We start from the raw sequence: 10,844 nt of genomic DNA on the forward strand, positions 1-10,844 counted from the left end.
AGAATAAGAAGAAATAGAAGACAAAGAGGAGGAGGAAAACGAAGAAGACGAATAGGGAGAAGAAGATAAAGAATAAGAAGAAAAAGAAGACGAAGAAAAGGAGGAAGAAGAGGAAAACGAAAAAGGAGAAGAAAGCGAATAAGGAGAAGAAAAAGATCAAGAAGAAAAAGACGAAGAGGAGGAAGACGAATAAGGAGAAGAAGAAAACGAAGAAGGGAAAGAATAAGAAGAAAAAGAGAAGGTGGAAGAAGAGGAAGACGAATAAGGAGAAGAAAAAAACACGAATCAGGTGAAGAAAAAAATAAGAAAAAGAAGAAAAAGAAGACAAAAACGAAGCCGAATAAGAACTAAACAAATGTAAAATAACTGAAGAAAGGAAATATATATAAAAAAAATACAAACTACGCAACACTTACAAAATACTCAGAAAGAGATATGCCTTGACGTAATTGTATAAAACTCTAAAGATCATATATATTACTCACATCCTGGCCGCCTTAGAGAAGAAAAAGAGAGAAGGAGATAAGATAAGATTGACGTTTGATGGCGCGCTAAAGGATGTGATGTGGCGTTCGAGTAGGCTATGACTTTTCTATTATTATTATTTTCTTGTGTAGTTTATTAGAAGAACGTTTGTAGTAGGATATCTCGGTTGATGAAGTAGATATATAATGTTTAGAGATAGCTTGTTTTGTTTGTAGGTCAATATCGAACTGGTTGTAATGTCCTTGGTCTTCAGTGTAAATACGTTTTTTTTTTTCTTTATCGAATTTCACTATTTTCTTCGCCTTTCCTCCTCCTTCCTTGTTAATCATTTTTGTTTTCGTTCTTTCGTTTGTGCTTTCTTATTTTCTTCTCTACTCTTCATTGTTTTCTTCACTTTTCTATTCTTCTTCCTTCCTCCTTTCTTGTTAAATATTGTTGTCTTCGTCCTTGTCTTTCTACCTTCTCATTTTTTTCTCTACTTTTCATTGTTTTCTTCACTTTTCTATTCTTCTTCCTTCCTCCTTTCTTGTTAAATATTGTTGTCTTCGTCCTTGTCTTTGTGCCTTCTCATTTTCTTCTCTACTCTTCATTGTTTTCTTCACTTTTCTATTCTTCTTCCTTCCTCCTTTCTTGTTAAATATTGTTGTCTTCGTCCTTGTCTTTCTACCTTCTCATTTTCTTCTCTACTCTTCATTGTTTTCTTCACTTTTCTACTCGTCCTCCTCTCCTTTCTTCTTTTTTTTTAATTATTGTTGTCTTCGTTCTTGTCTTTGTGGTTTCTCATTTTCTTCTCTACTCTTCATTGTTTTCTTCACTTTTCTACTCGTCCTCCTCCTTTCTTCTTCTTTGTTAATATTGTCCTCGTTAATCTTGTCTTTGTGCATTCTCATTTTCTTCACTATTTTTCATTCTAGTTTCATTGTCTTCTTCGCCTTTTTATTTATTTCTCCTTTCTTCTTTGTTAATTATTGTTGTTTTCTTATCTACGTTTCATTCTAGTTTCATTGTCTTCTTCACCTTTTTAATTCCTCCTCCTTTCTTCTTCTATGTTTATTATTGTTATCTTCTCCACTTTTCATTCTATTTTCATTATTTTCTTCACCTTTTTATTCCCCTTTCTCCTCCTCGATCCTTTCTTCTTCTTTGTTAAATATTGTTGTCTTCTCTATGTTTTCATTCTTATTTCATTGTTTTCTTCACATTTTCATTCCCCTTTCTCCTCCTCCTTTCTTCTTCTTTGTTAATTATTGTTGTTTTCTTATATGTACGTTTCATTTTACCTTCATTGTTTTCTTCGCCTTTTCATTCCTCTTCCTTCTTTCTTGTTAATTATTGCTGTTGTCTTCTCAACGTTTCATTCTAGTTTCATTGTCTTCTTCGCCTTTTCATTTCTCTTTCTTCTTAATTATTGCTGTTGTCTTCTCTACGTTTCATTCTAGTTTCATTGTCTTCTTCGCCTTTTCATTTCTCTTTCTTGTTAATTATTGCTGTTGTCTTCTCAACGTTTCATTCTAGTTTCATTGTCTTCTTCGCCTTTTCATTTCTCTTTCTTCTTAATTATTGCTGTTGTCTTCTCTACGTTTCATTCGTTTCATCGTTTTCTTCGCCTTTTCATTCCTCTTCTTTCTTGTAGCTATACGGAATGCCTGTCTTCTTTCTTTCGTATTTCATTATTTTCTTCTTCTCATTCCTCCTCCTCCTCCTTCTTTCTTCTTTCTTGTTAATAAATGTCACTTGTAGCTATATACCAAATGCCTGTCTTCTTTTTCTTGCGCATTTCATTATTTTCTTCGTCTTTTGCTTTCTCTTCTTTTCTTCTTCTGCCTTAAGTATTATACATTATTAATTGGTATCCTTGCTCTCGTTTTTGTACTTTTCTTCTTTCCTTTAATCTGACTTCATTTTCTTCGCCTTTTTCTTCCTTCTCCTCCTCCTCCTCTATTCCTTCATCATAGTTGTAGTAGTAGTAGTAGTAGTAGTAGTAGTAGTAGTGGTAGTGGTAGTAATAGTAGTAGAAGTAGTAGTAATAATAGTAGTAGTAGTATAAGTAGTAGTAGTAGTAGAAGTAGAAGTAGTAGTAGTAGTAGTAGTAGTAGTAGTAGTATAGAGTAGTATAGTGGTATGTTTTTTTTATAGTAGTAGCCTAGTAGTAGTTGTAGTAATAGTATTAGTAGTAGTAGTGTTAATAGTAGAATAGTAGTAGTAGTAATTAGTAAGATAACATACTACGCATTTTCCTTAATAATGACATCCTTTCTCTGAACACACGCTGCACCCACCTGCTATGTGTCCCTCCCGCCGTGATCTCACCGCGCACGTCCGCTGAACACCGATTGCGTCACCATTTTAACCTTTTGGCATCCTGTTGGAGAGACGGAATTGAAAAGGTTGAACTAATCTCCACCAAATGGTATTCCCCCTAAAGATATGATAACAGATCCTAACTCAAATTCCATTATATATCAATATCACAACAAATATTTAAATGTAGTATTCATATATATCACAAAAACGAAAACAAAGGAAAACTAACCTAATTTTACTTTTCCTTTGTGTATTTCTTCTTTCCTTTCTGTTCGTAATCCTTCTTTTTTGACACCATTATTTTCAACGCCTGTTTTCTTGTTAATCATTGTATATTATCATGAGTTTTTATATGATGTTCTTTCAATTCTGCTTTTTCCTTCCTTTGACTTCGTTATTCATTATTTTTCATTCTTCTATATTCCTCTTCCATCTTACTAATTCATCATTGTTCATTATTGCTATGGTTCTTTATTTAATGTTTGTTTCTTCCTCCTTTATCCTTATTTTCTTACGTCATTATTTTCTACGCCTTTTTTCATTCCTCTACTTCTCTCTTCCATCGTACTAATTCATCATTGTTCATTATATGGTTCTTTATTTAATGTTTGTTTCTTCCTCCTTATTTTCTTCGCCTTTTTTCGTTCCTCCACTTCTCTCTTCCACCTTAATCATCGTATACTATTAAGGGTCTTCCTCCATTACACGCCACATGAACAGCTACCAACAATAACACACACACATCACATGACATTTTATTATTCCTCTTGACAGTACACACCCACGGCAGGGCTTGGGGCTAGGGGCGAGGCTGGGGCGCGAAGGAAGGGGCGGGGGCTATATGGCAACCCCTTACCCCTAAGCTCCTCCCCTTTCTTAAGCCCCGCCCCGCCCCACACGGCACACGGCATTCCTTCTCTATAAAGTATTCTAAGGCAATGTATGGATAGAATGACGAACACTAACACTTCCTTACTCTCTCTCACTCACTCTCTTCCTCTCTCTCTAAGTACGAAAAGATAGATACCCTATTAATTTTAACCTGGAAAGTAAGCCCCGCCCATAGCCTAGCAGCGACCAATAGGATTTCGCCTTTCCCTGCGTCCCACCAATCACATCCAGCCTGAGTTTGAGTGGGCGTGGCTTGCTTGCGGGCTGGCCAATGATGGGAAGGGGGCGGAGCCTATTCGCCTAGCTAACGTGAATAGGGTATACTGGGTTGTCTTGCAAGTTAAGTATGACAAGGAAAACTGAAGTGCATGATGTTGGAAGTGGTGAGGATTGCGCCTTTACTAAATAGCCAATATACGTACAGATGTTGAAAGTTATATTTAGAAGAAGAAAACGAAGAAGAAAAAGGAGGAGGAGAAGACAATGAAGAAAAAGAAGGAAAGGAACTAAGAAAAAGAAGAAGTGAGTTATCTTTGCATACAAGTGTCCTCCTCCTCCAAATGAAATCAAACAAGAATCACAACTCCAAGCACAGGAATAACTTTTAACAGAAGGAGGAGAACGGACATTATAATCTTTTGCATACGAGTCGCCTCCGTCATATGAAATCATAGAATCATAACTACGCACAGAGGAAGGAAAAAAAGGAAGAGGAGGAAAAGAAAGGGCATTATCATCCTTGCATATAAATCGCCTCCTTCATACGAAACCAAGGACTTACAATTTCATGTCGTCTATATTTGAGGCGTACGGCATACTTATCCGAATATATCTATAGGCGCCACGACTTCCACCACCACTTCCAATAAACACAACGATTAACTGATGTATGAAAATGAGTACCAAGAAACAGATTATGACGCTTATAGTATTTGAGAAGGGCATCACCTTTACCTGAATATTCATAAGCGACATGACTTCCAATAAACACAACGATTCACTGATGTATGAACCCAAATACCTAGAAACAGATTTATGACGCTTATAGTATTTGAGAAGTGCATCACCCTTATCTGAATATTCATAAGCGACATGATTTCCAATAAACACAACGATTAACTGATGTATGAAAACGAATACCTAGAAACAGATTTATGACGCTTATAGTATTTGAGAAGGGCATCACCTTTACCTGAATATTCATAACTGCCACGACTTCCAATAAACGCAACGATTAACTGATGTATGAAAATGAGTACCAAGAAACAGATTATGACGCTTATAGTATTTGAGAAGTGCATCACCCTTATCTGAATATTCATAAGCGACATGACTTCCAATAAACACTACAAATCACTGATGTATGAACCCAAATACCTAGAAACAGATTTATGATGCTTATAGTATTTGAGAAGTACCGATACATTGCCCTTATCTGAATATTCATAAGCGACATGACTTCCAATAAACACTACGAATCACTAATGCATAAACCCAAATACCTAGGAACAAATTTCTGACGCTTATAGTATCTGAGAAGCACACCACCCTTATCAGAATATTCATAAGCGCCAAAACTTAGTACAAACATCGCGCTCCAGTACTCCCTGTCATACGTAACTTGCAGGACACCGTACAAATATAAGTGCCGTAACAAAACAAACGAGAGCGGATAGAACAAAAACCTCGTACAAAATCCACACACGATATAGTTCTTACATGCCTTTCCCCGTCCTTAACTAAATTGCAATAAAGGTCAACGGGTCACTGGAAACTGACCCTAATATGACCTTAAGGCTTGAGTGAGTGTGGCGTGCTACCTCTCTCTCTCTCTCTCTCTGGCTGGGCTATCCACCGTTTATGTACAAAATATATCGGAACGCGAATGAAATCGGCAAAATATATACAATTCAACGGACTCTTAAAATCTAAAACGGAAAAAATAAATAAAATAAAAAATAAAATCCTGTCCGTATCTTAAAGTAGAAAATGTACAGCAATAATAATAATAATAATAATAGTAGTAGTAATAGTAGTCATTGTCTCGTATTGGCGGGGCTTGGGGGTTAGGGGGGAGGAGGGGGGGAGGGGGCGACACCAGTTATATAAATAGGTACGAAATTGTAAGAAAATGTTATGTTAGTTTTCTTCACCATTTGTTAATATAGTTGGCTTGGATTCCTTTTAATATATATATGTGACTGTTTGCTTAATTGTCGTCCTAATATCTTTCGTTCTTCTGGTTCCCTTTTCCTAATTTTCCTTTCTTTTCCTTCTTTCCTTTTCCTCTATTTCTTCTTTTCATCTTTGTCTTTCCTTTCTCTTTCCTTTTTCCTCTCTTTCTCCTTTTCTTCTTTGTATTTGCTTTCTTTTTGTTCTTTCTTCCTCAAATTCTCCCTCTTTTCTTCTTTGTCTTTCCCTTCTCTTCTTTTTTTCTTCTTTGTATTTCCATTCTCTTTTTGTTCCTTCGTGCTCAAATTCTTCTTTTTTCTTCTTTGTCTTTGTTTTCTCTCTTTACCGTTCCTCCTTGTTCTTATTTTCCTCCTTTTCTTCTTTTGTATATCCAGTCTTTCTTTTACAGTTCTTCCCAATTTAAAGATACATTTTTTTTCCTTTCATTCTTCTACATCTTTACCTAACCAAACCTAACCCAATATTAAAGTTCATTCCAACCTATACTCTATTTAATTTTTTTCTTCTTTAAACACAACCCTTTTCTTCTCCTCCTTGCCTATCATTCTTCTACATCTTTACCTAACCAAACCTAACCCAATATTAAAGTTCATTCCAACCTATACACTCAATTTCATTTTTTCTTCTTTAAATGCAACCCTTTTCTTCTCCTCCTTGCCTATCATTCTTCTAAATCTATACGTAACCAAACCTAACCCAATATTAAAGCTCATTCCAACCTATACACTCAATTTAATTTTTTTCTTCTTTAAACACAACCCTTTTCTTCTCCTCCTTGCCTATCATTCTTCTACATCTTTACCTAACCAAACCTAACCCAACATATTAAAGTTCATTCAAACATACACAATTTTCTTCTTTAAACAATCTTTTTCTTTCCTTCTTTAGTCTTTCATTCTTCTAAATCTATAACCTAACCAAACCTAACCCAACAAATTATAGTTCAGCCCAATCTCCTTTCAATCCAATCATCCTTTTTTTTTCTACAAACACCTTTCTCTTTTCTTCCTTGCCTTTCATTCCTAACCCAATATATTCATAGTTCATCTCAACCTATACAAACTCAATTTCCTCTTTTTCTTCTATAAACACAATCTCTTCTTAATCTTTCATTCTCCTTCGCCTATACCAAACAAAGCCTAACCCAACATATTCTCAACCTAAACAAACAAAATTCAAATTAACACAACCTACCCAAAGCCTAACCTAACCTAACCTAACCTAGTAAACCTCAAACTAATCTAAGCCTGCCAACACACGACTGAGCAAGTGAGTGGAATTATAATAAACTGAATATTGACATCGGAAAAAGTGGAGCACAAAATCCCTTCTTAAAAGCTTATATGTATCATCAATGTTCTGCCACGCGCACACACACAAATAATGATAAATACAAAAATAATGCCCATGGTACTAGCTCTCCCTTGTTCAGACGTTCCCTTGTCATCACTTCCAACAATATCACAAGCTCTCCTTTCCTCGGCCATTCCCTTGACATCAGTTCCAGCGATACCACAAGCTATTCCTTCCTTTGACATCAGTTCCAGTAATATCACAAGCTCTCCCTTCCCTGGCCATTCCCTTGACATCAGTTCCAGCGATACCACAAGCTATTCCTTCCCTTGAGGTCAGTTCCAGTAATATCACAAGCTCTCCCTTCCTCGGCCGTTCCCTTGACATCAGTTCCAGCGATACCACAAGCTATTCCTTCCTTTGACATCAGTTCCAGTAATATCACAAGCTCTCCCTTCCTTGGACATTCCCTTGAGGTCAGTTCCAACACTATCATAAGCTCTCCCTTCCTCGGCCATTCCCTTGAGGTCAGTTCAACAATATCACAAGCTCTCCCTTCCTTGGCCATTCCCTTGACATCAGTTCCAACACTATCATAAGCTCTCCCTTCCTCGGCCATTCCCTTGAGGTCAGTTCCAACAATATCGCAAGCTCTCCCTTCCTCAGCCATTCCCTTGAGGTCAGTTCCAGTGATACAGAATAAACAAAGGAAACGAGAGATAAAAAGAAGTCAATTAGGAAGAAATCAAAACGAAAAAAAAAAAAAAAAAAAAAAAATTGGTGTGCTTAAGGAGCTGATAATTCACATCCTGACACGATATAATCACCCTCATATTCTTATTCACATCCTTAACATCATTTCTGTGCTTGCTCCGAGACACTGTGAGGTAAAAAAAAAAAAATAAATAAAAAAAAAATAAATAAATAAAAAAAAAATAAAAAAATCGTCACCCTAAATAAATAATTGCCTAAGTCACTTTCCAACAATTTCCAGGTTTTTGTCATCAACTTTCAAACATGTGACGCCCATTTTTTTATATAGTTGCCATCGTCATTCAGGGTTTGAGTGTTCTAGAATTGGCCTTTTCATTTCTACCTAAATAATAATAATAATAATAATAATAATAATAGTTGTAACAGTAATCAGTCTTGTATTGGCAGGGCTGGGTTACATAAATACAGTTACATAAATAGGTATGAAATTGTAAGAAAAATTTATGTTAGTTTTCTTCAGCATTTGTTAATATAGCCAAACGTGTTCTTTTCTGATTTCCTGACAAGTAGAAAATAACGACCTAGGTGGTTTGTTTACGTAGGTGACGATATATAGTTCCACCGCTGTCTAAGGGTTGACGTATTTATGGACCTGGATTAGCGGACTTCCTATTTTCCGACTACCTGATAACAAAGGATTTTCACGGCACCGACAAAATGAGGCGACAAATTGAAACGAAGACACAACAGCAGAAAGGAACCAAGTATCATCGTTTCTGCGGCACGTAACATGACACACTCGAGACATTACGAAAAGAATGATAATAAATAAATAAATAAATAAATACAGAAAAAGTTAGCCGATGAGAGAGCTGATAAGGAACATTTGAGGAGTGGACCACCAATAATAATAATAACAACAACTTGATAATGGCAGTAGAATCCGAGAGCCCGCCTGCCTTGACGCACACACACACACACACACACACACACACATACACAAAATACTACTGGCATGTGTGAGAAAACTGATTAACAAAAGTCTTGCTGTATAAACTCTCTCTCTCTCTCTCTCTCTCTCTCTCTCTCTCTCTCTCTCTCTCTCTTGCTATTATATAAAAAAACTCTATATACAAACAAACAGATATGGTTTTTCTGTCCATATCCAATCACTAAATTATATAAGAAAATTACTAGTTATCTTTCTCTTTGTTTCTCTCTCTCTCTCTAGGAAGGACTGACCTGCTACACCTTATATATAACCTTTAAACCCATCTTGCAATCTCTTCCTTGTTGTAAATTTCAACCAACTCTTTACAAGCTTCTTTATCCATTGTTTCAGTACCCTCTAACCTAACCTAACCTGTCCGAGCCTTTTCCTTCATTCCTTACCCCCTGCTAACCTAACCTTTCCCAGCCATTCCCTTCATTCCTTACCCACTCTTAACCTACCCTAACCTTTCCTTTCATCCCTTACCCCCTCCTAACCTAACCTAACCTTTCCCGGCCCTTCCCTTCACCCCTTAGACACTCCTAGTCTAACCCAACCTCCTTTCTTTTTCTCCAACTCCTTTTACTACCAATACAAATAGCTTTATCCACATCTAACCTAACATAACTTGACCCTACCCTTCCCTTAGTCCCCAACTCTTTCTACTGACAATAAAAACCCTTACTTAACTTAACCTAACTTGACCCTACCCTTCCCTTAGTCCCCAGCTCTTTCTACCGACAATAAAAACCCTTACTTAACTTAACCTAACCTGACCCTACCCTTCCCTTAATCCCCAACTCTTTCTACTGACAATAAAAACCCTTACTTAACTTAACCTAACTTGACCCTACCCTTCCCTTAATCCCCAACTCTTTCTACTGACAATAAAAACCCTTACTTAACTTAACCTAACTTGACCCTACCCTTCCCTTAATCCCCAACTCTTTCTACTGACAATAAAAACCCTTACTTAACTTAACCTAACTTGACCCTACCCTTCCCTTAATCCCCAACTCTTTCTACTGACAATAAAAACCCTTACTTAACTTAACCTAACTTGACCCTACCCTTCCCTTAGTCCCCAACTCTCTCTACCAACAATAAAAACCCTTACTTAACTTAACCTAACCTGACCCTACCCTTCCCTTAGTCCCCAACTCTTTCTACTGACAATAAAAACCCTTACTTAACTTAACCTAACCTGACCCTACCCTTCCCTTAGTCCCCAACTTTTTCTACTGACAATAAAAACCCTTACTTAACTTAACCTAACTTGACCCTACCCTTCCCTTAATCCCCAACTCGTTCTACCGACAATAAAAACCGTTACTTAACTTAACCTGACCCTACCCTTCCCTTAGTCCCCAACTCTTTCTACCAAAAATAAAAACCCTTACTTAACTTAACCTAACCTGACCCTACCCTTCCCTTAGTCCCCAACTCTTTCTACTAACAATAAAACCCCTTACTTAACTTAACCTAACCTGACACCAACATGCCTTTCAATAACATTACACAAGTCTCTATTTCAGGCCACTATTTCTTCCTTCTTTCACTCCCTCCCTCCCTCCGTCTCCCGTCTTTCAAGTATTTTCTTCATGCAATTTTCTTCTTTCGCTGTTGGTAATTTTTCTTCTTTACTCTTTCACAGCGTAACTAGCCCATTCAAGTCTAGGCTACCGTTTCCAGACCCCAGTCCCCATTCATTTAGCCCCCTCCAGCCCTGCCCTTGCTAGTCCATTCTTTCCCTTACTGCTTCTCTTCTTCAACCATTTCCTATACTACTTCTCTCTTCCTCCTTATCCCTGGCACCCCAGACAGGTTATTATGGCACTAAAAATGGTGTTATGATGGTGGTAATAGGTAGTGGAAATATGAACAGGCCTGAGGAATTGCTTTGAGTAGAATCGTTACCACCCTGAAACTGTATAGGACTTTGTCAATTATATTTTTTTGTTTAGCATAAGTT

At 36.9% G+C, this 10,844-nt stretch overlaps 2 long non-coding RNA genes across 2 annotated transcripts; one reads left to right on the forward strand and one right to left on the reverse strand.

The window, feature by feature from the left end:
• Window positions 1–3,533: 3,533 nt before the first annotated feature.
• Window positions 3,534–7,788, reverse strand: LOC126986163 (uncharacterized). Its single transcript, XR_007739359.1, has 2 exons — window positions 6,594–7,788; window positions 3,534–6,473 (listed from the first exon to the last, which is right to left on the reverse strand). It is a non-coding gene; the product is annotated as an uncharacterized LOC126986163 (long non-coding RNA).
• Window positions 7,546–9,694, forward strand: LOC126986164 (uncharacterized). The gene is made up of 2 exons (XR_007739360.1): window positions 7,546–7,694; window positions 7,796–9,694. It is a non-coding gene; the product is annotated as an uncharacterized LOC126986164 (long non-coding RNA).
• The last annotated feature ends 1,150 nt before the right edge of the window (window positions 9,695–10,844 follow it).

This window comes from Eriocheir sinensis, chromosome 61 (genome assembly GCF_024679095.1).
Source record: "Eriocheir sinensis breed Jianghai 21 chromosome 61, ASM2467909v1, whole genome shotgun sequence".
NCBI classification, from domain to species: domain Eukaryota; kingdom Metazoa; phylum Arthropoda; class Malacostraca; order Decapoda; family Varunidae; genus Eriocheir; species Eriocheir sinensis.